The sequence below is a fragment of the Amblyomma mixtum genome, chromosome 6, assembly GCF_055824585.1.
Source record: "Amblyomma mixtum isolate Tamu chromosome 6, ASM5582458v1, whole genome shotgun sequence".
NCBI classification, from domain to species: Eukaryota; Metazoa; Arthropoda; class Arachnida; order Ixodida; family Ixodidae; genus Amblyomma; species Amblyomma mixtum.
Window position 1 is genome coordinate 159,039,228 of NC_143017.1, and position 24,853 is coordinate 159,064,080.

The 24,853-nt window shown below is 48.4% G+C and overlaps 1 protein-coding gene and 1 long non-coding RNA gene across 3 annotated transcripts in view; both read left to right on the forward strand.

Annotated features, from left to right (window-relative positions):
* The window catches only part of zfh1 (Zn finger homeodomain 1), a 702,801-nt gene that overhangs the window by 297,014 nt on the left and 380,934 nt on the right, over window positions 1–24,853 (forward strand). The gene's annotated exons all lie outside the window — the stretch shown is intronic.
* LOC149340966 (uncharacterized) lies at window positions 14,643–19,349 on the forward strand. The gene is made up of 3 exons (XR_016283682.1): window positions 14,643–14,981; window positions 16,384–16,511; window positions 18,404–19,349. It is a non-coding gene; the product is annotated as an uncharacterized LOC149340966 (long non-coding RNA).

The following is a 24,853-nucleotide window of genomic DNA, read 5'->3' on the forward strand; positions in this document are numbered from 1 at the left end:
AATTATTCCCACCTCCCCACCTTTTCGTTTTATCGTGGTTCTCTGTATTACGTAATCACCACTATAGAGCCCTGCATAGCAAGTGTAGCAAAATTGACCCAGAATGCGGATGCTTTGAATAGACCTTGTTGGTGTGAGTTTGCAATGAAATCCATCAGCGTCTTTGCACTTCCATGGGAGCTGTTGCTGGCAACAATAGGGAGAAATGAAACCTTCCGACCTTTAAGCGGGTGCCAACTTTCCGACTATAGTGAACAGTGACAAGTGCTCTCTGCTAATTACCCTGACACGGAGGGACAATTAATGGCTTCGACCTTCGCTCACTTCGGCGAATCTCCAACTGCGCTATACTGCCGTGCTGTGCATACTGGCCTAATAGCAGTGTCCCACAAACGGGTTGAAAGGAGGGGTGATCGCAGCACGTTCTATTTTAGGCTCCCTTTCCCTCGCAGAGGTAAGGGAAGGCAGGGCCAGATGTCCAGTGAAAGGATGCATTCGCAGCTGGTGTCGTATATAGTTTCTCCTCTCATGCACGTATACCTAAGAACGAGAATGCTTCTGTGCGCACTCTTTTCCTTATTCCCCTTCTTTCACCTCGCGATTCCAGCTGCCTTCTTTCGCTACATCCCGAGCCGACCCGGGGCTCGAGCGTCGAAGCCCTGTAGAGGCACAAGCCGGCGTCCTCTTCCTCACACAGTCCGCGTTGTGTCACCACGCGGTCCGCGCTCTTGGCTTCTTCGGTGTTTGGGGAGAAAACAAAGCGTGACATTTCATTTTTCAAGACCGAAGACGCGACACCACTGATTCGTCCACACACCGCGAGCAGTGCTGAAAAAGGGAAGGGGGGGGGGGGGGGGGGGAAGCAGCGAGGCCATGTCGCGCGGTCGCCTCTGTCATCGTATACAGGAATCGCCCGCGACGGACGCCCGGGGTCCCCGTGACGGATGGTGGCTCTCGAAGGAGGGGGAGAGGGGGTGGGGGGGAGCATGGGCCAAGCACGGGCCAAGCTCGGCACGCAAGCGCGAGCGTATACGTGTTGCACGCAAGCGGGCAATCGGACGGGGGAGAAGAGCCTGTAGCGCTGACGTATACGCACGCGCGTCAACACACGCACGTTACATACACACAAACGCAGTCGTCGTCCTCCTCTCTAGACAAGCGTGTTGTCTCGTCAACGCGCAGGACCGGACGAAAGGTTGCTCCCTTCACTCTCTCTCTCTCTCTCTCCCGCCATTCTTCTTGCTGCTGCCGCTGCCCCCGTGCACCGGGCGACAAGCAATCTCGCTCGTACGCTAATTATAGCGACCGCTGGGCGCGCACGTTGGATGCCTGCTCGCGACGCGCGTGGCCACTCGCATTTTTCCTTGAGGAAAGTACGATTCCCAGGCACTCCCAGTACTACCGTGTAGAGCACTGCACTGGCCTCAATCTGAGGCCCGAGCCCGGCCCGGGCCCGAGACCTGAGGCCCGAGCCCGGCCCAGGCCCGCGACTTCAAGCCCGGGCCCGGCCCGTGAATCCCGTAGTGAAGCCCAGCCCGGGCCCGGCCCGGCCCGTTTCAAAGTAACGCTTGAGGTATACTGCTCACTTTGAGCAAGTAGACTGCTACTATGCCAATAATGAACTGGCTGACAAAGGTTCTGAAACCGCAGTTTGGCTTCCAGAAAGCTGGTTCTTTTTAACCCAGAAGGAAGTGATGAAGAGTAAAATAGTGCTCGCCAGGCCCGTCTTTTGGAGAGCGATTTGGTGTAGGTGGGCAAAGATAAAGTCGGAAGTTCCGAGAGCTAAACAAAAAGTGCTGCATGCACGCGTAGTAGTCTACTTTGCGTTCCCCCATGATTGTAATCAGTTATATTCTGCCGCCCGCGAAGTATATTAAAGCTGCCTAGCAAGCAGTAAGATGACATTTTTTTAGTGAACGCGATCTCACAGGTTGAGCTCATAGCCGAACTGGTCGCCTCTCTACAGAAACGAAAAGCTAAAACGCTTGAGTATTTCACGGTATGTGCTTGAGGACTACAAGCGTCCTAAACTAATATGTTGTTCCCGAATGCATTTCTAATAGTGTAGAGGTATGTTTTGGGATGACGAACGATCAATGGCCAATTAAGGCCAGTTGAATTTTACGCTTACTGCACCGCGACGTGGAAATAAGGAAATGAATAAGTCAATAAATAAAGCTTAGTTTTTTTCTCAGCGCGTACTATAACTCATAGCTCATCCGTGTCGCTGCTTCAATGCCGCAGTTGTGTACTTCACTTTGCAATAGTAAATGAAAAGTCGGACACCAGCCGTTTCTGTACGGACCCAAGCCCGGCTCGGACCCGCAGCTTTAAGCCCGAGCCCGGCCCGGGCCCGCAAATACGGGCCCGGGCCCGGCCCAGGCCCGGCAAAGTAAATCATGTCCCGACCCGGCCCGGCCCGCGGGCCGGGCCCGGGCTTTCGGGCTGGCCCGAGCCCGTGCAGTGCACTACTACCGTGTGCCTAGCGCGGTTCGCTGAGTACGCATATACACGCCAAGGGCCTAGGACTGCCAACCACTAGCCTTCGTTACGTAAAATTTGGTTGCATTCCTTTCAACTTGGTATATCTTGTTTTTTAAGGGGCGTTGGGGCTGCAGCTGCAACTGGTGCCTGAAGCTGAATAGCGAAGCTGGGACAGTACCTCGTTTATGTTTAGTTTGTGAGGGCGTTTACCATATCTTAAAGATAGGGAGCGGGCTTTTCGGTTTGAACCGAAAATATAAAGTGATTAAAGCACGTTGAATTCAATTTTAGTAATTCGCTTTTAACCCTGAGGTTAGAAAGTCCCTGAAGCACAGTGCACGGAGCACCCTGCCCACCTCGTGCCCATATTCTGCCCACATCCGGCCCATATTTGGCCTACATTCACCCACATTCGGCCGACATTCGTCCTACGTCCTACAAATATGCCGCCCATATTTTGCGCACGTTGTGTTACCTCCGCGAGAGAAGAGTGCCTATATTCCGTCTCACTGTGCTCTCGTTTACCACCTATTGGTTTATTTTCTGCAAAAAACAAAAAAAAACCTTCGTTGCTATCAGTCCGCGTAGGCAGCGCTAAAATCTCCCCGTTCTTCCTAATCCAGGCCACTGTGGCGGGCACTGCAGGGTGTCTCGTTTATGCCCCCCGCCCCCCCCCCCCCCCCCCCTTTTTTTTTGCATCTAAATTTCTTGTGAGCCGGGGAGCAAGAAACACACGACCGTCTAAAATTCCTCCCACTCCGCGTGAAGCTGGTCGACGCGAAGCGCGGTAGCCGTGCCAAAAGGCACCTGCGCGGGCACTGAAAGAAACCTTCCAAGAATACGGTCCGGCTGTCATCCGCCCGCGCCGAGCAGCTCGGAAAGCTTTCCTCCCGAGCACCGCCGCTGAAAACATTCGCTTACAGCGCGCATTACAAAGGCGCCCACCCGGCTTCTTCTTTTCTTGCCTTTGTTTTATGTTTTTATGTATATAACTTTGCTTCGCTTTCAGCACATTTTTAAATTTCGCGTTCCGCTCCGGGAACAGAGAGACAAACGGACGGTGCCGACATTCTGAAAAGACAAGAAACAAAGAACCGGAGAGGAAGGAGGAAGGGGAGCGTTTAGCACAGTTTTGCCACGCGGGCCAGGTTAAAGATGTGGGCGGGCGTGGCTGGCGGCTCTCCAAGATGCGAGCAGCGCCCGCGAGGTATACCCCCATCTCTCCCTCTCTCTCTGTCCTTGCTTGGGGGGCGCAGAAGAACGGAAATAAAGCGTTATTGTTCTGTCTTCATTACGTGTTTGCTTTCCACATCCTTTCCATTCTTTTGCTTGTCCTTAATTTTATTCTCTCTCGATGAGGAGCAGCTTTATTCTCTCCTTAATTTTATTCTCTCTCGATGAGGAGCAGCTTTAGAAATTCACGCTGTGTTTGCGCCTCTTTGGCGGGAGGGCAGTGAGACAACTCCGTTCGATTTCAATTCTGGGTAAAAATCGCTGGCATGGTTTCTTGTTTGGTTTATGAGAGTTTTAACGTCCCAAAGCGACTCAGGCTATGAGGGACGCCGTAGTGGAGGGCTCCGGAAATTTCGACCATCTGGGGTTCTTTAACGTGCACTGACATCGCACAGGACACGGGCCTCTAGCATTTCGCCTCTATCAAAATGGAACCGCCGTGACGGTGATCGAACCCGCGTCTTTCGGGTCAGCAGAGGCGTACCATAACCACTGAGCCACCGCGGCCGCTCGGATTGGATTCATGGGCAGTGTTGATGTTTGTTTGCTCGCAAAGACGCATTTGTTGCTGATAAAACTGGATTTAAAAAACTGCATTTTTCGTTCTCCCGTAACCCGATTGAAATACTCGGCTTCAGTGATGAAAAGAACTGAATAATCGCAAATCAAAACTGATTAGCGACCGGTGGTTATATGTACTGCGAACAGACAGAAATAATGGAGTAGATTCCCCTTCGAAGCACCCTCTCTCGAGCCATGTGGATCTTTGCACCACCGGAATAGAGTACTTGTAAAAAGCAAATGTTTCACCGCCCGCACAGATTGTCTCGAACTCCACGCTATTCTAGCTTTGTTCCGTTCACGCACCACGCGAGAGGACGGAGAAGCTAGCGGGTTTGATTCTATAGAAGAGTGAGCAGCACCTGGGGTTGGCAATTTACCTCCGCGTCGGCGCGTTTCATCCCGTCCTATTATGTACGGTCTTGTTTACCGCCAGCCGCCGACGAACCGACCGAGCAACCGACCCCTTTGAACGTTTCACCGTTCCTCCTTTAACTCCATCCCTCTTTTTTTAGTTCTTTCGACGCGTATTATCGCGCTTGAGCTGTTGGCCCTCCTCGTCCCCGACCACCGTGGCCCCGACCGTCACATGCTAGGTAAATAAGCCAGCGTTTGAGAACTATATACTGCAGGTTTTTGAGGTTCATATAAAGGCGTCCGCCGCTTCGCTGGTAGCGCGCCACAAGTGGAGCGGGATAATTCCTAAACAATGGAGTGACGACGGTCGCCGGCGTTTTCCAGCCGCCTCGCGTGGTTCTGTAGGAAAACGAAGGGGGAGAGGAGGGGTGTAAGAGGGAGAAAGGGAAACAGGCACGGAACAGCAGGCGCGGCAGCACCGTGAAGAGCTCGCGCTGCCCCGCCAACGTGTCTGGCTCTGATGCTTAGTCGTCGTCGACGGCCGGGGTCTGCAGGTGTCTCGCGGCTCCGGGCGACAATTAAACAAACAGAGCCCTGCCGACCGCGCAAACAGAGCCGCCCGAGTGAGCGCTGGCTGCCTATAGAGAGGAACTGAGCAGCCACAATGCCCGCCTTTTGTGCGTAGCCAACCGACGGTGACGACGAAGACTTGCGCGCGCGGTTGGTGGGGAGTTGTTGCGTTGCTCTCTATGTTTGTGCGCTCCTGCGTGTGTATGTGTGCGCGTATCCGCGAGCCGCTGTCTGTCGGTTTGCTGTTGCTGCCAGGGAGCTATCCGAGTTTCCGTTTTTCTCCTCTCTTTGCGCACCGTCTCCTCCTTGCGTGCTGCCCTTACCGGCGTTGGCGACTCGCTCCGTTGTACGGGGTTTCTTTTCCTCTCTCCTTTGTTTCGAGGGATGGGTTGGTGAGGAGGCGTATAGCCGGGTCCGTCGTCTCCCGTGTTCTCCTCTGTGTCTGCTGCCGTGCGCGGTTTGTTCTTCCTACCATCGGTGCATCACCGACTCTTCTCTCACCGTCGACCGCGAAGCAAAACATCCTGCCCCCCTTTCCTTCTCCTCGGCGTTTCCCGGTACATCCGCGGCCGAATGCTTGCCCCCGTGCGCGCGTCTGAGAGAGCACCGGACATTCCGAACGCTTGCACCCTCCCAGGCCGCGCGGGACGAACGAACGTGTGATGCGCTGTGGGAGGGTGTTTTGCCGAGCGCGACTAAAAAGGAAACGCGCATATATCCTCCTCGGGCACAAGGTAGTCGCTTGTGCGGCGTCCTGGATGCCGGCGGCGGCGCGCCGCTGTCTATCCAGGACGTCGTCGCCCGCCGGGGTGACGGCGCAATAAGCCGCTGCTCCTGTCTATTGTGCCGCTGCTTCTCCCGGCGGTCGCCAAGGAGGAAGCTCCAGGGGAGGAGGTGCGGGGAAGGGAACAGAGCCGGGGGTGCTCGCGGCGGCGGCGTTGTGGGTGGCGCGCGGTGCAAAATTTGGCACGTTTTCTCGGGTCGCCGCCGTTGCCGCCGCCCGGTGGACGTGACGTTTATGCGTCTAGGTGCCTGCCGGCCTATCCGCGGTGGGAAGCAGCGGCAGCTGCACGTGCGTCGGCCGCCCGTGCGATCTATATTTGTCTTCGCGCAGCTTTCCCGCCAGCGGGTTTTTCCGGCCCGCCAGAAGTTGTTAAGAGCTCATCATCGTCGGCACCCGGAGATCGGGACGCCGAAAGGTTTGGCACAGCGGGCAGAAAGGAAGCTGGCTGCTTCTTTTCTTGATCTTCGCTGTGCCGCTGTTGTTACCATGCGGGCTGTATCACTTGCCCGACAAACGCGTCGACCGTTCTTCAAATAGCACCTTTTTTTGAATGGCTGCGTCGCTAACTCCTCAAAGGTATTATTGTTGTCTTCATTGTGTGTCCTGTCTTCGGAATTCACGGGTGCACTTGGTTTGGCGTATTCTTTTGCTCTTGTACAGCGCTCTGTGATGATTACTTCATACGCGCAGCTCCATATAGCAGTAGTGACTTCAGTACCCGCAGCATCGCCGTCAGGATCGATTTTTTTTTTCCGCTCTGAAGTTAAAGATTCACTTCAAGACTACGAGTGGTGCTCGTAGTTTATGTTGTATTAGCCAGAAACAACTGTTCCAAGTATTTTTAAACTTTTCAAAGCACGCGAAACGGACTGTGTGGTCCCACTGCACATTATTCACGATAACAAAAATTTGTTCGCATTGACGGCAGATCTGAATTTGCTATAGTTACAGCTAATCTTCTGCTTGAATACCTGAAATTTATGTTCTTCTAGTATAGCCTTCTTTTCTTTAATGATTTTTTTCTTTAAATGAACGTATTGTGCACGAACCTGTTTCCACAGATCCGGTGAGGCGAGAGTCGAGGAAGAGCGGCTTCCTTCGAGCACAAGCACAGGCTTGTCTCAAGTTCAAGCATAATTTTCTCCTTGTATTCCGTCGGTAAGGCATGCAAGAAGATTCATGAAAGTCCTCCGATCGGGGCTGTGGAAACAGGTCCGTAACGTGCTTGTTCAGCTAAAAAGAAAAAAAAAACACTGATTTTGTTTCTTCCGTTTAGTGTCGGTCTCTGTTCATTTTTACTGCTGGTAAATGTGCTCTTAACCTATTAAACAGCTGCGCTTAGCAATGAAGCGGCATAAGCGGACTCCTCCGTTTGAGAAGCCTGCCCAAATCATCATTGCCATCACTGGGCACAGGCCGGAATGATGACGTCACGTAGGGCTGCGCGGCGTTTCCAGCGAAGAAACGGTTATTTCAAGGAATAAAATCGACGCCGCCAAAAGCAAAGCCCACGAAGCATTGCTTGGCGGCGTTGTAAAACTGACGGCAGCTCGTGGGCGAAGGCAGCGGACGTCTGTAATTTCGGCAACAATGTCGTCATTACGAGTTTTTCCGCACATCTCCAGCGCAGTGAGGAGAAGCCTAGATGTCGTCGCTGTTTTAATCGGTGATTGCGTCATCATTTTGAATGCTAGCTCAAAACAACTTGGCATGATTTAGCTAAAAGCTTCATACATTCGAATATATTGAAGAATCTCAAATTCTTGAAAAATGATTTCGCTTTTTTTTTTTAAGTCACTCTTGTTACCTCGGTAGTTTCTCAGAAGTTGCTAATAGAAAGCGAGAGAACCACGCCACCTGCGAATATGCACGGAGCAATCTTTAGCCTAACAAAGCCGCCGCTCTCCCACAAGGTTCGAATGTGTGAGAAATAACACAGTGCAAACGCGCATTATTACCCTGACCCCACCGAGAAGTGAAAGTGAACCGACCTTCTGGCCATTGCCTCCCTGATGCCATGCGCCCAACGGCGAAAAAATAAAACATCCCCTCACTGTACTCACTGCCTTTCCTCTCTCAAGCTGGGACCTACAGTGCTACCTGCAACGCGTCGTGCATTAACTGGAACCATGTTCCACGAAACCGAAGCTAGGGAATAATCACCGGCGGGTTGTTCCAGCAAAGTCAAAGAGTTCCACATCACATCGGCTTAAAGAGCGACTGCAGAACTTTTTTGAGAATTTCGCGATATTCAAAGATTCACATCTGTATAGGCTGTAGGTAAAGCTTGCCAAGTGTTTTTGCACTATCATTTAAAATAATGACGTAATCGACGAATGAATTCTTCGCTTCTCCTCAATGCGTCGGAGGAGTGCAGGGAAATTAAGCGCGACGTCACGGAAGGTATGATTTCAAATTACCGCTGTCGTCAGCCGCACCCTGCCCTGACTCGTTAGACGCTGTCAAACGACTCTCGGTGGGGTTTGCCTTCGTGGCTTTTTCCTTCTAAGCAGGTGTTTGTACGTTGGAAATGTACCGATACCTTCGATGACGTCATCATGCCCCCCACCCCCACCCCTTGGCGTTGTGCGCTGCGGAGAAGCTTGAAGGACGTTCGGATTTTAATCGGCGATTACTTCACTATTTCAAGTGCTAGCCCAAAAACACTTCGCAATCTTTACCTGCAAGTTTCACAGATTCGACCCTCTTAAGCTCGTTTATTTCTAAAACTCATGCAGTTTTCCTTTAAAAAAGCGAGAAGTACTGTGCACAATCGCATGTTCCACACACACACACACACACACACACACACACACACACACACACACACACACACACACACACACACACACACACACACACACACACACACGCACACGCACACACGCGCACGCACGCACGCACGCACGCACGCACACGCGCACACGCGCACACGCACGCGTGCATGCAAATGAAACGTGCTTTGCTCCACATAAAACATGTGGAACTAAGGTAACGAAGTCTATGTGGAACCAAGATTAGGAGAGTGTGTATATATATATATATATATATATATATATATATATATATATATATATATATATATATATATATATAGAAATCATGACTCACCAGCTGCACATTTTGATTTCTAGGTCATTCCATCTGTTCGCGATCGTGCGTATATGTGTGTTATAGTTTTCTTTGACCTTGAACAAGAAACAAAAAACGCCCGAGTCCAACTCGTGCAAACTTATCCGTTCTTTCAGACACACCAGGTCATCATGACATTGTCTACATTTTTTTTTATTCGAGAAGTGTGCCATGAGGCATAAGTTCAGAAAGGGGGAATGGGATGCAGGAGGTATGAAGCTAAAAGAAGGAGCTAATTACAACCACTTTCGTGGAGGTAGTCGCAGAGTGATCGTCCATAGTTTCAACTGGAAAGACACTCCCAACACTGGGGAACCTAATTAGATTGAGGAAAGATGAGGGGCGCAAATGTTGGTGCAAATGCCTATCGTAAGTCGCTCACAGATTACACATTAATCGACAGCTTCAGACTCTCTTTGCACTGGCCACGCATACTCTACGCCCGTCTTCTCGTGAAAGCTTCTTTCTCCATTATTACAACCGGCTATCCGGCAGGGCGCGAAAGGAACTGAAGGCGTCGAGGGAAATGCGGACGCCCTTTCTTTCATTTCCCTCGCCACTCCTTTCCCTCTCTCCTCTCTGTTATTCCCGTTTCGTAGCTTATTTGCAACGAGCATCCTCGAAATGACTAATGCGTTCCGCCAACGTCGACACCGGCGGTGCTAGTATCAAGCAAAACAAGGGGCGCCCGCGTACCGGAGCAGCTCGTTTGCACGCCATAAAAGAGGAGCCTCGAACCTCACAAACACACACAGACATACAGACGCACGTATGCAGCAGAGCCAGCCAGCCAACCAGCTACAGCAAGCAAGGAAGCAAGCAAGACTGGAGCGACGTTTCCGCAGCGAACCTCGCCTATCAGTTTCGCGAAACCCAAGCAGCAGCAGCAATAGCAGAAACGGCGGAGTATACCGGGCCAGCCAGGGCGGCGAAGAAAATATGCCGGACCATGTAGCTGTAACGTTGAGCCGCCTAGGTTCGAGACCAGCCATGCAAATAAACGAAGCAGCACGCTACCTCGGCCCTCGTATACCGAAACCTTTCCTCCCTCTTTGAAATAAAGAAGGCGACGACGGATGGATGGCCCTCGGCTGCCAGGAGCTGGCACGCTTGCGCGCTCTGGGCGTAAAGAATGGTGCGTGCGATAGCGCGCGCGCCTGTTCCAGCCCCTCCTCTCCACCTCTCTGAACGAGGTGAAAAAAAGGGCTCGCGCGGGCTAGCGCGTGCATGCGTGTACTAACGACGCTCAACCGCGAAGGTGTCCGTTAGCTTAACGGGCGAGGAAGCGAACGCTTTCGTTTCGCACGTTTCTTCCGTGTGGTTCCCTTTTTTCCTGCTCGTATAATTTCGCGAAAACGAACCTGCGCAGGAACGCGAGGCGGAAATAAATGACGATCGAGGCTCCCGGAAACGAGCTTGCATGCATGCAGCGCAGCCGTGTGGGGAATAAAACAAACCCGCCTCACACTCACATGAGATCTGGAGTGCGTACATGTGTATTTCTGTTTGTGCCCGCGATGGGGAATGAAGGAATCAAGGAAGGAGTCACAGTGAAAGAAGAAAGAAAAATGCGAAAGGATATAGTAGTTCAACAAGTAGAGACGCGGAGAGTATGTCATCAACCTGGAGTGAAAATGAGAAGCATCCTTATGTATGCAATGCAGGGCAGCAGCCGAGCCTTCGGTTCTGCCCTGACAGCGGCAGCAAGCGGGCAAAGCAGTCGTAAAATCACGAGTGAATCCAGATACAAACGATCTCCCCGCACCTAACTAACCGACTCCCCACCTCTGGCGGAGTTCGAGCCGTGGATTCTGTATGAGAGAGAAGCAGCTTGCCTAGCATAAGCAAGAAAAAAAAAAAGGACGGAGAACTGAAAACGCACTTCCTATGCCGAAGCCGATCGCCACTGGCGGACGCGAAAAAGCAGGCAGGAGGAACAGCGGCGCCACAGAACGTATACGGTGTAGATGCATTCGGCGGCAGCCAGTTTGAGCAGCAATCGAACGCCGCTCGAAAGGCGGCAGTGGTGAGTGGGAAGAACCTGGGAAAACGAAAGAGAAGCGAGGAAATGAAGTGTGGTGGCTTGCTCGCGAAGCACGGGCGCAGCAGCTTCCGTGCATTGCACTCCACATTCTCCCTTTCATTTTATGCTTTTGCTTAATATTCTGTACAGCGCCCGCCGCTACGCTCTCGTCATAACGTGCGCTCGGAGTCGGGGGGGAAACGGTGGAGAGGTATGCGTTACGCTGGCTTCGCGTGCATGGTGCGCGGTGGCTTTGATTTGCCTTTCATCTGCCGTTTTCGTTCGATTACTTTCTCTCTCTCTCTCTCTCTCTTTACGAGTGTGTACATGAAGGCTTGTGACTGCGCGAATATCGCCTGACGCTGTGCTGCTGGCGAGTACGCCCTGCGTGTCGATGCGGCCGCGGGGAAACAAAATAAAGTAAGAAAATGGTCGAAGAGGGAAACCGGTTGACGGCGGGCGTCGGTGAATCGGAGCTAATAAAGTAATGAAGCTAAATGGATTTCGACTCGGCAGGTTGCGCCTGCTTCCCCGCGGGAGGACCTGGCTCGTCGTTGCTGGCATTAATTTGCGAAATTAACCCGAGGTATGAATGATAATTAGGCGGAGAGGCTCTCTGTGGAAACGGTGCCCGAGCGGGGATAGGAAGCCCGGATGCGCTTGCTTGTGCCCCATCTCCTCCTCTCTTGGGGAATCGGCTAGGTGAAAGGAAGGACAGGGAGCACTGCCAACAGCAACACAAAAATAAAAGAAAGGATAAATGAAATAGAAGGAAACGGGAACCGACGGCAGCACCCTTCTCGTACGGCTTCGTTGACGCTCTTTTCAGGGCTGTGCTCTGTCACGGTAGGGTTGAAGGTAATTTCGGGAGTGCCGGACCAGATCACCTTGTTTCGAAAGTTTCGCGGATAATAGGGCGGCTGACGTCCGCCGGTGCTTTAATTGCGAAACAGTTGGCTCTCCGGGCCTTTCCTAAGAGGTGTAGTTGAATACAAATCAATCAATCAATCAATCAATCAATCAATCAATCAATCAATCAATCAATCAATCAATCAATGAACGAATGAGTGAATCAATTCGTCCATAAATCAGGTTTAATCCACATCACAGGTGTGATTTTGGTTTGTCTTTTTTTATTCAGAAATGTGAGATTTGAAATGCCGTCGACCGTAGTCCTTTTATAGTTTTAAATATTACGACTACTTTCTATATCAATGACGTTGTAACGCTCCTATCGTAGCAGTCGCACTTTCAGGATGCGTTTCTTTTCATAAATGAGCACAGTTCAGATTAAAAAAAAAAGGTTTCGGCTTAGGAGATGCATTCGTTATACTATCCGTTCTTGAATTTTCCGTGCATATTATATAGTCGAACGTATAAACGATAATCCACTCAGTATAATTAATAAATGTCTCGTAGCACCCCTTCTTCATACGCATAACACCGTACGTGTTTTTTGTGCGTGTTAAATGAGCTAAACGTCTATCAGCGCCAACCTAAAAAGACGCAGGGTCATGCGATGTTCGGCGTGCTCACTTAAAATATATTTACCCAGATTTAGCGTATGAGTTCCCATTTTCAAGTTCTTGCTGCTCAGCGCTTTTCCGAGGCTTCGTGCGGGATTGTCCCTTACAAAAATGAACATTGAGATGCAATTAACTGTTTATAGAGTATTTATTGAGTCAATAAAAAGTCTATTAATACTCAAATCCTAATGACTTTGGTCTATAAAAAGTCAATATGTTCTTGACTGGTATGGCCCAATATAAATTTAATTGACTACAAGTGAATTAAAACTCAAGCAACAAAAAATCAATTTACATCGATTTCTCACTATGTCATTAAAAAGTCAATAAGTTCTTGACTTATATGACCCAATATAAATTTAATTAACCACAAGTGAATTAAAACTCAAGCAACAAAAAATCAGTTTACATCGATTTCTCACTATGTCATTAAAAAGTCAATAAGTTCTTGACTGATATGACCCAATATAAATTTAATTGACTTCAAGTGAATTAAAACTCAAGCAACAAAAATTCCATTTACAGCCCATTTCTCACGACTCATTAAAAAGTCAATATGTTATTGACTGATATGACCCAATATAAATTTAATTGACTACAAGTGAATTAAAACTTTAGCAACAAAAATTAAATTTACAACAGATTTCTCACAAATTTTAGAACCAACCGCAACAACAGCTCAAACGATTCCCATTTCAGCTGAACAGCCTTTATTCATATTATATCTGCTATGGGAGAGGTCATGATGTTGAAGTTGGTTGTAGGTTGTGACTCGGAAAAACACTGCTCATGAGGTCGATCGCTTCGCAGTGTAAAATTTAACGTACAACTGAACACAGTATTCTTTTTTGGTACCAAGTGAGAAATGTGGTATGAAACTATCCTTAGGTTGGAATTAAATTGCACAATGTAAGGGAGAGCTCACTTGAGTTACTGATTCATAACTGTGACAGCATAATGGTGCGGAGGCAGCATTACCTGAATACCGGGCGTTTCAGCAATAACCTTCAAAAATTTTCAAAAATAGGCTTTTTGGGGTAAAAATATGGTTTGTGCTATCACCAGTGTTGGCGGACAACAGAAAGCCGGTAAATTGTCTTCAGTAAGCTGGTTTACTAATTTTTAATAAATAACTTTTTAATCAGTAGAGTTAGGCGCCTAGTTGCAATCAGAGATTTGTAGCTGGTCGTAATAGCCATATCAGATTTTAGAATTTGGAAAACGCGATTACCCTTGGGGCTGCGGCTTGACAAAATTTGGCTTTTTCGACTAGTTACATGCACTGGAGGGCTTGCTTTGCCTGCATGCTTTCGAAACCGAATGTATTTTCGGACGATGCAGCCAAATTTTGTCGAGCCACAGCAGCGAGTGTAATCGCGTTTTAGAAATTCTAAAAACTGATATGGCTACTACTAACGACCGGCTACAAATCTCTAATTGCAACGAATTGCCTATCTCTGATAGTTAAAAAGTTAGAAATTAGTTTACCAGCTTACTACCTAAGACAATTAACCGGCTTCCCGGTGTCCAGCGATACTGGTAATAATGTGCCGCAAAAGCCATATTTTTACCCCAAAAAGCCTATTTTTGAAAATTTTCGAGTCTTCCCTGAAAAACCTGATATTTATTACGATTGAAGATGTCAATCCAATTGGGGATTTTTACAGGTGTGGGTTATAAGGGGCCGTACACATTTGCTCACAAAGGGAGCATTCACACGTATGTACACGAGGGTAACTAAAGACTATTACAACAAAAAGGAGGCAAACGCATGAAATAAAATGGCATCATCTTGATTGGACCATAGAGTATAAGCATACAGGCTGTTGAAATGCCTCGTGAGACCAGTATTCAACACACCTATTGAGAAACCAATATACAGCATATGTACCTTGCGCCCGCGCCGCGGACTTGCTAACGCCGTTCAAATCGAGCGCGCAGGCTGGCAGGTCATGTGACAAGACGAACACATCCGGGCACCACGCGACCACGTGGGTCGTTCCGGCGTGCTGCCGTTTGTGCTCGCCGCTCGCTCGTTGGGGCATGTTTTGTGTTGTATTTATTTCAAAATCGCTGCTTCAAACTCGTGTTTGGTTTGACTTGTGATCGTAGCTTTTGGCACCGCTGGCAGTACAATTTCCAGCCCTTCGTGTGCTTCGTGAAAAAGCGACCGCGCCGGGAACCCTGCTGGCTTTTCGTCATGACAGCACGTTGGACTTCACCGATGGAAGCTGCTGCGTCTTTTATCTACCGGAACCGCCTTACAAAAGAAGAAAGCGGTTACTGGAAGGCGTCGAGTCTTCGTTTTCAGGTAAGACCTGTAATAATGCGCAGGAATGCGCGCAATTTGCCACCACGCAAATTAACCACCTAGCACTAAGGCGAGAAGAAACGGAAGAGATGAGGCGCTGCCGCCATTGTGCACGGTTATTTCTGCGGTGGCAAAATGCACTCTACATTGAGTCACAATAACTAGCTGGCCTGTCTGTGTTCACAGTGACGCGAACGCCGTGAAAATAAGCTAAAATCATTGTTCGACGTGGTTGTGCACTGCTGCCTGCACGCATGTTTTTCGTCGCTATCCGCTCGCAGCGGTTTGACGATAGTGCACGCAACTTGACCTGTTTAGCGTTGCATTATGTGCTGCGCGTACACGCGTCGATACAATTTCTTGAAGTGGCTTCGTAAGCTTTGAACACACCTATGCGAGACGATTAAACCTGCTGTCGAGCTGTAGGGGTATGCTGTGTTCGCTCTGCATTCGACGCAGCTAACCCATAGCTGCCCGCCTCGGTGGCCCATAGTGCGCGTCATTCGGTCTCTGGCGCTGCATACTGCGCTACGCGAGTACGCGTCAGGGCTCGGCATTTGATATACTCTGCTCGATACGACATCGAGTCGTGTTCGCTGCAGCGGACTGTGCGGCACCAGACCCGCCGCGGTGGCTCAGTGGTTGCGGCGCTCGGCTGCCGGACCCGATAGACGCGGGTTCGATACCGGCCGCGGCGGCCGAATTTTGATGGAGGCGAATTCTAGAGGCCTGTGTACTGTGCGATGTCAGGGCACGTTAAAGACCCCAGGTGGTCGAAATTTCCGGAGCCCTTCACTACGGCGTCCCTTCTAGTTCGGGACGTTAAACCCCAATAAACCAAACCAAACCAAGCGATACGCGCTACTGGCCACTGTGGCGGGCGGTTAATCGCGTTGGAGTCAAAGGCAGACTGAATACGTCGTCCTCCAAGGCTGAACTGTCGGTGCAATCGCCTTGCAGTGGTGTCTTACAAGCTCAAAAAGCCACATCCAGTAACAGGCTGTATGAACGCGTATTCGCGTAAATAGAGGAGTGATGCGGCTTCCCCAATGAGAAAACTGCCTGTTCGATCATTAGTGTAGCCGTAAAGTGCTTTTAGTGGCAGGCGACCGTGAAGAAAAATCATTGTTAAATGTTGAAGAATAACCAGTCCAAAAATAGGCTCGAGCACTTTGCAGCCTTTTCTAACAGCCCTTTCAGATTAATTATTTCTGAAGAACCCTAAACAGTGCAGAGCTTATTGTGGATTCAAGTGTGAGCAAGGTAACTTTTGTCTGTTTAAACTTTGCTTTGTGTTTGTGTGAAACTGGCTGTACGAATTCTTACCCATTAACACAGTCATTGTAGGTACGTCATCTTCCATAGATTGCACAGGTGAAATTCAAATTATGATGTTATGCAGGTGAAGTGCCTGCTGTCCAATGGTGAAGAGGTCTGAAAAGAGCTGTCACTGAAAAGGATGTCTCCGCTGTCCAACTGTGGGGCTGTCTTCCTTGTCTGTGTCCATTCAACGTGTATTGCAGAACACATGTAAGTACTGAGTTTTCTAAAGTGCGTTTTTCTAGAACTCTGTGTTGAGATCAGTGTGTTGCACCAGTGTGCTTTGAACCAGTGTTGACGGCATATGTTGGCATTTGCCTTTGAAATAGTATATGTGTGTTTCTTCTCAATAAGGCGTCATCCAATACTGCAACTTTGATTCTGGATTTGAAGTGGCGGGCTACAGAGCAGCATTTTAAGGCGATATTACAGCAGGAGGACAGCCTTGTTATCCTTCTACTGTAATACCTGTGTCACATAGCACTCCTCCTAAACAGTTGTAGCCGTAGGATAACTTTCATTCTTCTACTGTAACGGCAGTGTCACATGACACTCCTCAGAGACCCATTGTAAGAGGCTGCGCAAAAGAAACCAGGATGAAAGGGAAGACACGTATACCAAAGGACGAGCGCTGAAGTACCAACTGGTAGTTCAGCACTCGTCCAACTACCAGTTGGTAGTTCAGCGCTCGTCCTGTGGTATATGTGTCTTCCCTTTCATCCTGGTTTCTTTTGCGCTGCCTCTTACAACGATGCTTAACCGACTAGCCCACACAAAGTTATTGATCCTCAGAGACCTTTCCAGCGAAGGCATCTGATTTCACTTGAGGAGCAAAATATGAAAGGCATTAATAGTAATTTAACTGTAAACCTTAAGATTTTTGCCATTTCGGTGAGTATACTTGCTCTAATTCACATATATTTGTCTAGGAGATTGTAGCGACCTGGTTGACTCAGATTTTTGGCTTGCTACCTGATGGCATGGCTAAACAACTCGAAAAGAATAGGATATAAGACATGAATGCATGCTGCACTAACAACTGTTTATATTATCAGTTTTCCACATTATATGGGTTGCACTGTATATACTCAGAAATAGAAAGGAGCCAAGTACAAAGAAAAGCAAACCAAACAACAAAGAGGTAAAATGCGAAATGTTACCCTCTTTTTCTCATGCACTTAGCAGCAATGGTCATAGTGAAAAATAGCATAGCAATAAAGAAGCACTTGGCTTGTAACATGCGCACCTTTTTGGAAATACTAGAGTAGTGGTGCTTTTGCCATTCTAAGAAACTGGCTTGTCTGGCATGGCTCTGCATCTGGATGTGACTAATTGCATCATGTTTTGTTATGAAGGCTAGTGCGTTTTAGTGCTGGTTATTGCATTACTATTTCTACTTCCTCTGTCTACTAGTGAGTCGTCAGTGTGTGTTACACTTCCTTCTTTATCACATTTAAATTTTTTAGGTATTGCACATTTCAGTGTTGTGTCAAGGGCATGTGGAAAAGCTGGAATTACAGAATTGCTCTTAGCAAGCCCAGCCTCTTGTGTGATATACAGGCAGTGCTCCTACTGTTGCATACTATTTTTATTTTTGAATATTTGCTATTACACACACTAATCTGTGATTTTCATCAGCATGAAATCATTTTCCTAAATGATTTGTGCAGTTAACGTTATAAAAAGGCAAAGTACACAATTACCGTTTTCACTTCTTTCTTACATCGGAACCTACTACTATTGCATGACACCATCATTGTGAGGGTGTAAGTTTTGTGTTTATTTTGAACAACTACATGATTTCTGACTTGCATGCTTCAACAGGCATGAAAGCATATTACCATATGACACTATGCAATCAACAAATGCAATTCGATCTTGGCCGCGCCGGTGTAATGTCGATGGAGGCAAAATCTAGAGGCCCGTGTACTCTGCGATGTATGTGCACATTAAAGAACCCGAGGTGGCCAAAATTTCTGGAGCCCTTCACTGCGGTGTTCCTCAAAGCCTGAGTCGCTTTGACGTTAAACCCGCAATTAACGCCTCATTCCTTGCTGTGACTATAGCATAGAAATTTTATTCCTGTGTTCTGTTTCCTGCAGGTGCATTCATTTATTGCTTCGAGATTGAAAAGGCTGTGTACAAACTCTGGACGGAATCCAGAAGGATGCAGTATTTCTGAAGCGGGCCACCACAACTGTGTGGTGAAGAGAAGCAGTGGTACAGCGCAGCTTCATTGGCAGCTGCTCAGGAGAAGGATATTGGAAGGCAAGGAAAAGGCTCTACAGAAGACACTCACGCAAGTGAAAATGGATGCACTCACAAGTGATTACTGGTTTTAGCTGGATTTAGCACAGAAGTATATATTCACTCCGTCAGTGTATTCGAGAATTGCAACTCAGGATTTGTTAGTGGTTTATTAGGAAGCACAAAACAAAGGGTAATAACAAATGTATGGGATGGAAGCTAGTGACCAATTCACTGTAGGTATGTCATCATGTGAAGGTTTGTGTAGAAGAGGTTAATTGATGGGCATAGTTTGTAGCTCATGTGAGGGACAGTATAAATAGCTTAAATGGCGAGGTTCTGAGACCAATGGGGCAGTGCATGAGCAGAAAAACTAGCCAGGAGTTAACAAATTTTCATGAATGCTCAGCTGTCATGCTTTAGAAATAAGGCTGTTGGTATTTGGCAGCCATGTGCAGTGAAGCTCGGTATTTTAAAAGTGTTGAGGCCTAAGAGATCTGATTCAGTGTTGGCATTCATGGGTGCTGTCACATTAGCCATCCTCCTTTAATGCAAATAGCAGCATTTGCTAGTTGTCTTTGCAATGGGATCATTGTAGCAGTGTATATCATAATAAATATAATTTTTCTCCCTTAATCTTCAGGCACTGTCGCTACACACAAATGGATTCAAGCTGCCATCAAGGCAATGAAAGATATTCGACTTTCTCGGAAAAGATGCACGCTATGACGCGAGGGGCCTCCAGTGCGACTCATTCGCTGCTTTTGTCTACTAATAAAGCTAAGGTTGCTCTTAGGCAAATGTGAGCATTTTTTTTTTGTTCTTTCAATACATACTTGCTCTTCGTGCTTCTCAAGAACATGAATCATGTAATACTTATTTGCATGCTGCTACGTACATACTACCGTGCTCAAATTTGAGAGACCCCTGTGAGTTCTTGCCGAATTTTACCAAACTGCATGTGGGTGCCGCCTGACGAAGCAATCCTGTTGTCGAGACCGATGCCCATATGCAATATGGCACGTTTCAGCATGCACTTGCATTGGTTTCTTAATTTTGCTCACGATAGTATGTCCAAACATTGAGCATCACTATGAAGACATGTTAGGTAACAAATTTGTTTCTGGATGGTTCACCCTTCCTTTGACATCATCATCCCGGAATGCTACACCAACCGCACCAGGAAACAGTAAACCAAAGCACACCAGAGCTGGTATCAGCCGGCTGAGTCACACCAGATGAGAACACACTATGCCATGTCACAGAACTCATTTCTGAAAATCTGGTCTCGAAACACCAGGAAGGGTAATTCGCCAATTTTCTTTTGTGCGAGTGTATCGCAGTGTTGTGATTTTGAGATCACCACACGCACATAGCGGATGCACTATGTAGCTCGGAACACTGTGGCAAAGTAATAAACAACCAGTAAACTTTCGACTGGATGTATTTAGATCTTTTAATAAACAGTCAGTTAAATGTGAACTGCAGGTCAATTAAATAAAAATGCCAAGTAATAAACTGGCAATTAAATGTGAACTGCAGGTTTATAAACAGTCAGTTAAATATGTATTGCCAGTCAATAAAATCTCTATTTAGATCTATTGAGTTAAATTAATAAACTGCCAATTGGAATACGGTGGCCAATTTTAAATTGAAACTCAACACAAAAAAGTCTATAAACTGTCAATTAAACCACAAAAGAGTTCATAATAAACTGGCAATTAAATGTTAACTTAATATGAATTCAGTGTTAATTGACATGCAATTAAATGTGAACTGCAGGTATATAAACAGTCAGTTAAATATGTATTGCCAGTCAATAAAATCTCAATTTGGATCTATCGAGTTAAGTTAATAAACAGTCAATTGGAATACGGTGGCCAATTTTAAATTGAAACTCGACAAAAAAAGTCTATAAGCTCTCAATTAAACCACAATACAATTTATTGCCGAGAGTCAATAAGTATTTAATTAAAACTGGGTAGAAATTTTTGTAAGGGGTGAACTATAGATGCCCTTCCGACTCACCTTTACGAACATTCGGGCCAACAGTGATATCCCTATTATCACGGAAGTCAGTCACGAGGATCGCGTGTGTGCGAATTGAGGAAAGCGCCGTCGCCTGCGCGCCCTCTGTTCCAGTAGCCTCTACCTGGTAGCTATGTGCTGGTTCGCAAGAAGAAAAAAAAAAAGAAAATCGGGGCCCTTCCGCTCGGCTGCCACCTTTTCTTCCCCCCGGACGCCGTGCCGCGTTTAGCGAGCCGCGCTGGACCGTCGTTCGCGGCACACTTTTCCGCGGGCGTCAGCAAACAAGAGCTTCCTGCACGGCTCGACGCCAGGCTCTTCAAGGCTTCCTCCTCACCCCTCTTCCCGCCTTCCCCCGGCCTGCTGTGCGCCGGAAGGCGAATTAGATTAGCTCACGGCAACTTGGGTGCCCAAACCGGTGCGCATACATGCTTCCGCCAGGTCGGTTATGAGGTGTTCCCACCGTAAAGGCACCCTTTATAGTAGCAGACCTGGTGGGCGCTTACTCGGTAGTGTACGGCGGCCTGTTCCCGTTGCGTATGTTGCCGCGCTTAAAGGGCATTTTGCTCTTCTTTGTCTTTTTTGTGTGTTTGTTTGTTTGTTTTCGTGTGCGCGAGTCTTGAGGAAGCCTGTCTTGTTGAGCAGCGCCTGTTTTCCACATGCCTGCCTATGTGCGTTTGCGCGCGTCTGCGCTCGCATTCGTGTGTGATACTTGCAGTGTGCAATCGGAAGCTGAGAGTGCCGGCTTTGATCATCCGTTTTCCGTTTCGCCTATCTGGAGCTTATTTTGCTGCCATTGTTCTCTTGATTTTGCCATAATCCGTCGGGAACCAAGACTTGTTTTTTGTTTCGTTTTCGCCCGTGCTAACTCCGTGTGCAGAAGCGCGAATATCGTAAAGTTTCCCAGTCCCGCTGTTCGCTTATTCCTCCAAAGTGTCCGCAAGCCGGGCCGCGCAGTAAAGTTTCTTTTTTCTCGCTCCATTTTCCACGAATAGAAATAGCGATAATCATTGCCAGCAGACTAGGAATGATTGGGTGAATGCGGTCGAATCAGGTAGCAGTTTTGAAAAACACGAAATGCAATGAGTTATGATATATATTTACACTTAAAAAGGATGTTTGTGACACTTAGTGTACCAGAGTTAATGGGCTGACTTTCACGACTTATCGCGAAACATGCGAAAACCTCTGAACTGACACACAGACAAATCTCAACAGCAAGTGATCTGGTTTAGGGCGACTCACTTGAGGGTTACTGTAGTGTGGTTTTATTCCTGTGTAAGATTTCTCGAGTAAAGCCGAGTTAGTTGACTGACGCTCAAGGATGATCATAGAGCGCTGTCGACCTCTGAACAAATTAGTGCGGTGGGCACGGCAGCTTAAATTAGCAAAAAAGTTTTGCTGCAGCATCATGTCTGATCTAAGTTGAACAGTTATAACAAAGCTGAAGGGGCCTGCAGATTACTTCGTTATAGCCGTAGCTCCGTTATAGCCCGTGTTGACCGAGCTTCCAAGGGTAAACGTCATTCCTTTGTTATATCCACTACTTCGTTATGACGACGTTCGATTGTATTAGAACAGATGGGCAGGTGCCAACGGGACGGCCAAAGAGGGAGGTTATAAGAAGAGAGAAGAGGAAGCTTGCAAGTGTTCTAATTAATTTGCAGTGAATAGAATAAACACCCTGCCTTGTTCGTTGGCATATTGCCTTTCCGAGTTGAACAACCAATATGCCCGATGGTCTATACCCTCGTAAACTACACCGGAGGCAGTTTTGGAGTAGCCTTTACAGTGGTGTTGCAATCATTTGGGAAGGCTTAATGGATGTGCGACAGAGGTCGTGAAGCGATGTACACGCCGGGTTAGACGCACGTGTTCCCATAATTCGCGTACACACGCTCGCCGACTGATGAGCCTCAAGACCACGCGCAAGAGATTTCAGGTCGCACAGTCCCGCTCATAACGCTGCCCGCTGCTGTAATTGGATAACTACGGAGCGACTCCCGTCTCCGCCCACTTCACGGGCTACGTATATGTGAGGCCGAGAAGGACACCGCGGCGTGTACGCACATGTGCATGTACGCACGTACATACATTGTTTTGGCCGTGGAAGCAGTTGTTTGGCCTCGGACGAAATTAATGCCAGCGGTTTTTGCCAGCTGCTGGCTCTCCACGAGTGCAGGCTATCCGACGGCGGTGTAATAAGCGCGGGCATGCCTGTGCGCGCACATAAAGCACGGGGACCACAAGGCAGGCCAGGAGCTGACTGCCAGATACGTGTCAAGATAAATGGACAGCAACGGCGGCTGCGGGATGCCGACGAAGTCGCTTGTGACACGGTCCCTGCGTGCCGGAGCAGAGAGCCGTGCCTGCCGGCTTGCCTGGCCGGCGAGTGCATTGCGCTAGCTACACGCACTCAGAGTGGTAGGCTGGCCGGCATTCCTCTGTTCTGCTGCTCGGTGCTTATCGCCGCGCGAGCTCAACTTCCGCGGTTGCTGCGGGTTTTAGCTCTCCTGAAACGTGAGATGTCCTGGAGCGCTGCATTTTGTGAATCGCGCTCTCTCTCTCCCGCTCACTGCATGCGCGTGTGGCGGAGTTGCCCGCAGAGTCTCCGCTTTTCACTTCTTTGCCTTCTTTCGTGCGCTGGTAGACCACTCTCGTTGGCGGCAACACCTAATTGGGGTGTGAGTGGGTAGCGGCGCGTGTTACAATCTCTCCACCCGTGTTGCGCGATCCCTGCGCAGACTGTAAGAGAAATCAGAAAAAAAAAAAAGGGGGGGGGGGGATGGGACGGCCTAGCTGTGCCAAATTTGATAACGACGCGTTCGTTGAGGTAGTTTTCCCGGTGCTAATGTGTCGCGGAGCTGGGCGCAGGATGTTATCTCTGGCGGTTGGCTAAAGTTCTCGGAAGCACATCTGCTGGCGGGCTGAGCCTTTATCCCTTCACTTCTCCCCAAGTGTATCTTTCTTTCTTCCTCTCGTCTCGACACAGGCTTGAAACCAGCACCGTGGCTCTCTCGCCTGCACAAGTAGAGTTCTGTGTTCTTACGGTGATAACTTCGTACACGCGCTCGCTACTGGCGATGCTGCGTTGATGGAAAGAGGCAGCACTGGACTGCTTATAGTTAGTTGCGGCCGTGCGCGGTCCGTCATTCGGAGATTGGTCTCCATGCAGCGTGGTTCTAGATTCACTTCATGGGAAGAGTGCACGGGCATTTGTCTTTAGAGCATTGGAGCGATATGTTATACGGAGTTGTGAAAGTGAAAAATACTGGATCACGGCTTGGTTCGATGTCTACAATGCCGTTGTAGACAGCCCATGCGAACAACCGTTTTTCTTGAAACCTATAGCCTCTACGGCCAACGATTGCGGCGGCTGCGGAGCATAGGCAGCGCCCTGGTCTTCTATTAAAAATATCGCCTTCGACATGCTAGTAAAGTGATGTACAGGTTTGGTTGATGGTGTAGGCAGTGCAGACATAACCTGGAGGTTTCGTCTGTGCTGCCTTAGCTGATCGATCAGAAGTTTCATTTGTACTGTTGCACACCGAACTATAGTACAGATTTCACCTGGATGGGACTATTTCAGTCTGAACCTAGTTTAGATTTGTCTGTGTTGCTGTAACCGACCGAACTTAGATCGCGTTTCGTTTCTGCTATAGAAGAACAAGCCTACTATAGAAGAACAAGCCTAGTAAAAGTTTTGTCTGTGCTATGTAGCAGACGGAATCTGTAGGTTTGGTCTATAGTATTATCTGTGTTGTATTAGCACATCGAATCTGTAATACAGGCTTCACCTGTACTGTACGAGTAGACCGGGCCTATTACAGATCGAAACTAGTACCCTGCAAGCTTCGTATGTGCTAGCAGCACGAACATAATAAAGGATTTGTCTGTTATGCCCTAGCTGACGGAACTTAGCACTTTTCCTATGTGTTGTACACTCACAGAAACCGCATGCAGGCTTCGTCTGTGCTACACCAGCAGACCGAGCCTAGCACATGTTTTGTCCGTGCTGTATACAGTCAGAGAAAGCCTTGCGCCGGCTTCGCCAGTGGTAAGGCTGGTACTGCCAGTGTGCGAAAGCGATTCTTTTTAGTAGTATAGGGGGGCTCATGTTTCCCTGATGACAACTTGACTCGGTGACGAAACAAAAGAGAGCACGGAGGGCCGAAGCGAACACAGTCCTTCAGCAGCGTTACCTTGCGGCTCCTGTTGTGTCGCTTCAAGGCTGAGCGTATAATCTTACGGGACGCGCCTTGCCTGGACGCTATAAAAAG